Source organism: Astatotilapia calliptera, chromosome 6 (genome assembly GCF_900246225.1).
Source record: "Astatotilapia calliptera chromosome 6, fAstCal1.2, whole genome shotgun sequence".
Classification (NCBI taxonomy): domain Eukaryota; kingdom Metazoa; phylum Chordata; class Actinopteri; order Cichliformes; family Cichlidae; genus Astatotilapia; species Astatotilapia calliptera.
Window position 1 is genome coordinate 32,239,254 of NC_039307.1, and position 5,446 is coordinate 32,244,699.

At 43.5% G+C, this 5,446-nt stretch overlaps 1 pseudogene; it reads right to left on the reverse strand.

Moving 5' to 3' along the window:
• The window catches only part of LOC113024538 (serine/threonine-protein kinase pim-1-like), a 7,975-nt pseudogene extending 3,712 nt beyond the window's left edge, over window positions 1–4,263 (reverse strand).
• Between the last annotated feature and the right edge of the window lie 1,183 nt (window positions 4,264–5,446).

Below are 5,446 nucleotides of genomic sequence, written 5' to 3' on the forward strand. Positions count from 1 at the left end.
AAAAAAACAGACATTTGATCGATGACTGAAACGCACCACTGAAGGAACAATGGGCTGAGAGGTCAGTGTTTCCTATCATCTGATTATGCAAAATTCTCATGGCCATTGATCAAACAACATTGATCAAACGCCCACTGATCATTGCGAATGAGCACCATTGACAAGAGTAAGGAATGGCTGCAATCACCAGTATTGTCAAGATGTTTAAAGATGTACTCTTAGGCCCTCGTGAGAATTTGCCTTAGGGCATCTTCTTTCTTACTTCCAAAACAAGTTCTCTCTACTTTTAATTTGTCAAGGCGGGTTAGTTTGAGTGACCTGTTTTTTCTTTTGTTTGTATGTTCTGTTGCTTAAGAGGAAATCCTCTTCTTGCATTAGAGGCAGTGGTTGGTGATCTCAACTATGTGTAACGTGACTGTGAAATATGAAGATTTACAGTTGACAAACATACCACCTGGCCAACAAATGTTTCCTCCAGTGACAAATCTCATATGCTGTATGAAATATTAAGTGATGGATTTTCCTGCTCTTATTAGAGAACTGGCTCTTTTGGCTCCCAACCGGCTCTTCAGGTTGTTTTGTTGCTTTAATTAATTTATTATTAACAATAATATAAATATGCACAAAAGGAATTACTAATGTAAAAAAAAGTTGGTTTTATTTATATATGTTTATATATAAGTATATGCGGTGGTCCTTAGAGACAAAACACGTAGAACCTCCAAAACACATTTCTAGCGTTAACTGAACTTCCAAACAGAGCTACCTAGATCACTTAAAAAATGTATTGGAAATCATCTTAGTCAGCATTGATCTTAAACAAGGTAAAATGCATCCTATACATAAGCAAATCAGTACCGTATTTTCACGACCATAAGGCGCACTGTGCTAAAAGGCGCAGTCTCAGTTATGTGTGCCCTTACTGTATTTAACACACACATAAGGCGCACTGGACCATAGGGCGCATACAAGTACCGTATGCGTATTTAAAAATAAAGCGGGAGCAAACCTGAATTCGGTACCTTACTCACATTTCTATTGCCGGTAATCGTCATCATCAACAACACACAAGCATACAAGTGTGCCTATTTAAAAATAAAGCAGGAGCAAAACAAAGTTTGGTACTCACATTTTTATCATCAATCAAACCCATCGAAGTCCTCATCCTCTGTGTCTGAATTGAACAGCTGCGCTAAATCTCCATCAAACATGCCAGGGTTCACTGTCTTCACCGTCAGAGTCACTTTCCGTGCCGTGCGGCTCCTCGGAAATGATGCCGGCTTTTGCGAAAGCTCGAACAACAGTGCCAGCAGACATGTTAGCCCAAGCATCTACAATCCATTGGCAAATTGTGGCGTAACTCGCCCGGCGCTGCCTTCCACTCTTAGTGAAACTGTGGTCTCCATCGGTCATCCATCGCTCCCAGGCCGCTCGCAGCCTTACTTTGAACGGGCGGTTCACACCGATGTCCAGCGGTTGGAGTTCCTTTGTCAGGCCTCCCGGAATGACAGCAAGCTCACAGTTCATTTGCTTCACAAGTTTTTTCACATCGGCTGTGAGATGGGCACGCATAGTCACAGATCAACAGCGATGGTGATGCGTGGAAAAAACCACCTGGTCTCCTTACATACACCTCCCTCAGCCAGTCTTTCATCATTTCCTCATCCATCCAGCCCTTTTCATTTGCCTTAATGATGATTACTGCTGGAAACTTCTCTTTAGGCAAAGTCTTTCGCTTAAAAAAATCACCCATAGGCGGCAGTTTCTGTCCATTAGCATGGCAGCCAAGCACAACAGTAAAAGAAGACTTTTCATACCCCGTTGTGCGTATCGCTACCGTGCTGGTCCCCTTCTTCTCCACAGTGTGACTCACCGGGATGTCAAAAGTGAGCGGGACCTCGTCCATGTTTGGTGATGTGGCTGGGCTGGATGTTTTTGTCGCCGATGTGTTTGCTGCAGTAGGAGCGGAAGATGGCCAGCTTTTTCCTTATAATCCGCTGGAAGTTGCTGCGCTACCGTAGTCCTGGTCCGGATGGAAAAATGGCACCGTTTACTAAAAAGTGAAAGTGAAAACTGCTTTTAGCCGAATGGTGACCGTCGAAACGCTTCTCCCGCTCGCGCTTTGCTCGATGATCCACCGCTCGAGTCTTTCCTCCAACTCGAGCCACCTCGCCTTATGTCCGCGGAAACTCAGCTGCGTTTTCTTGACCTGCCGGAGCTTGTTTTCCAGCTTCCTCCATTTGCGAACCATCGATTCGTTAATCTTAAATTCTCTCGCCGCTGCTCGATTTCCATGTTCCTCCGCGTAGCTGATGGCCTTCAGTTTAAACTGTGCTTCGTAAGCGTGTCTCTTTGCCATTTTCAGGGTTGTTAAAACAACGATGTCCTGCATAATGCACATACCTGTTCTTTTATACAGGTATGTGCGATTGTCCCGGTATATACGATCAACGCCCACACTTCACCCTTTAACGTTCTCATGGTGTTCTCTACTACGTCCTCCTTACAACACATAGGGCGCACCGCGCTATAGGGCGCGCCGCACTTTTTGAAGAAAATCTAAGACTTTTAAGTGCGCCTTATGGTCGTGAAAATACGGTATCAACAATACAAAAGCAGGAATTAATATTTTCAAAAGAAGATGCCACCAAGGACCAGACAGTAACCAACCTATCCAGCCTTGTGGCGGATCTACTCCTGTCGTGCGATTCATTATGTATTTCTGCAAGTAAACAACTGAATGTCAAAAGTCGAACAAGAAGAATCATCATTCTCAAAAATCATATGTCACTACAATCCAACTGTATATAGACATATGTATTTAAACACATCAGTTGACTTTATTGTTTGTCCATGTGGCTCTCAGCTAGCTTCAAAGCTGCAGCCTGGTCAACACCCTTCTTTATGACTCCTATCAACCCCCCAAATCTTCTCACTGTAGGCATCCTGTGGGGGTTAGAGTCAACTGGTGAATAATCTGCATTTACAACTCTTCTCCTGTCCTGTTGTCACCACAGAAAAAGCTTTGTAAAGGAAATTGGATCAAGCTGTTTTGATCTTCTTGGCTCAAAACCTCAAGTGTTCATGATGTAAACGTAGACAAAAACCTTCTCTGTTTACATCCTTCTTGCAGAAGACAAAAGAATAGGTGATGTTGCCATGTTCCATGGTAAATCTCCAACTTGGACTAATCCATTGTCCTTCATACACATAGGCAATTGGCCTGTTTCCAGTTCGTTTAACTAAATAATGTCCTGCTACAAGTCATATTCATGAGTCATGAGCTTCCCTCCCTCCAAGACATCTACAGGAAGCGGTGCCTGAGGAAAGCGGGGAGGATCATCAAGGACTCCAGTCACCCCAGCCATAAACTGTTCAGACTGCTTCCATCAGGAAGGAGGTTCTGCAGCATCCGGTCCCGAACCAGCAGACTGAGAGACAGCTTCTTCCACCAGGCCATCAGACTGCTGAACACGTCATAGACACCTCAGCTTCACTACTGGAACTTTAACATTATGCACTCCATACTGTACAGTAACGCCACTGTTTTGCACATGTCTCACTCTGTATATTTTATTTTATTTATTTTATATATTTTATTTTACTCTATTTAATTTGTAAAATATGTGTACACACACACACACACACACACACACACACGTAGAAAAATATTTAGTATACACATCCAGAAATGCATATACTATTATATATTGTACATATATTTATTAGTTTCAGATGTAGCCATTCTTGTATTTTGCTTGTTTACATTATTGTATTTTGCACAACTCTGTTGCTTGTGAAGCTCGCACACAAGAATTTCACTCACATGTGCTGTACCAATGTACCTGCACATGTGATGTGACAATAAAAGTGATTTGATTTGATTTTGATATTCTTTAAGTCAGATGAGCAGGTCTGTCTTACCAGAGCAGTTCACCTTCCCAGCTACTGGTGAATCAACCTTCCATTCAGGTTCAGAGCAGTTGAAAAGTTGGCAGTGTTCCTGGATGTGTTGCTAAAGCAACCAAACAAACTGTCTCGCTCTCAGTGATGCTATATGGCCACAGTCCAGAAGAATGTGTAGCCAGTGGCATCACAAGCATAACCATTGGTCTCGTTCTTTATGTGAGCGGTTGTGTTCTTAAACTGCCACCAGTAGTTGTTGAAAACCCATGGGTGTGGTTTGCTCTGTTCCAGTGCGCTCCCTGTCATCCCACTCAGGGTCCACAGGCTCAAGAAGATGCACAGCACATTCCCAGCCATTCTGATGAGTACCTGTGGCTCAGTTGGTTTCTTCACCGGATTGAGACGAGGGGCCCTGGAGGCTTTCCCCACCCTTTGTTCCCGGTCTTCCTGCCACTTACTCCGAGCTGGCCTGGATGTGTGTCACCTTCTTGCAGTGCGCTTGATGTATCCAAGTGTTCCTTCCAGCAATCTTCACTGCTGTGGTCGTTGTCAGCAGCACCCGATAGGGACCTTTCCATCATGGACTGGACCAGCACTTCCTCTCCATGGCCTTATCAACATCCAATCTCCAGACTTCAGACTCTGCTCCTGCAGAGAAACAGAATCATCTGGCAGATCATTTGTTCTCATGATTTCTTTACTTTTAAACATTTTCAAGCATCTAATCTGCTAATATGCTCTCTCTTCTGCTTTTCTATCATCACTACAGAAGACTAGAACTCTAAATGCTCTAACATGTATAATCTCAAAGAGTCAGACCATTCTCTGCTGGAGTAATCCTCATGTACTTATTCTATACAGTCTAACCATGTCCTGCCTGTCTTCCTAAATCTTAACTTTACTGTTCCATTAGTTCTCTCTGCCTGCAAAAAGTTTTTTTTTTAAAAGAGTATTTAATAGGAGGACCAGGCTTCTACCTTTCTACCTTTAAAACCCGCCACCAGCCAAATGGCTGGTAGGCTTTTAGCTAAGCTTTAGCTTCAGCCAAGTGGAAGCTAAATTGGCTAGTCATTCATATGTATATTAGGTTGTTACCTGGGAATTCTGGAGGGAGGGGAGTGGGGGTGTGTGATTGAGGGCGTGGGGGAGCTGCTAAAAGCTGTGCACAGTCACCAACTTGGAGTGTTTCAGTTTGCCGTCTTAGGGAGGACATTTTTACAAATAATAATAAAAAGTGAGTGAGTACATTCCAACATTTTCAGCAATCACTCACAATCCTGGCACTGCCATGGTATCTGTAGTCTGCATTTACCTTGGCTTGGCTTCCTGATCAATTGTCCACTACCAAAAGGAAGCAAAGCCCTGTGATCACACCCTGTTTTGTTGTAAAGGATGACAGGGCTTGATCAGTCGTCCATTGTGGCATCAATGTGATCACACCCTGTTTTGTTGTAAAGGATGACAGGGCTTGATCAGTCGTCCATTGTGGCATCAATGTGATCACACCCTTTTCCCATCAAAGACTCGGTGCAGTTTCCTG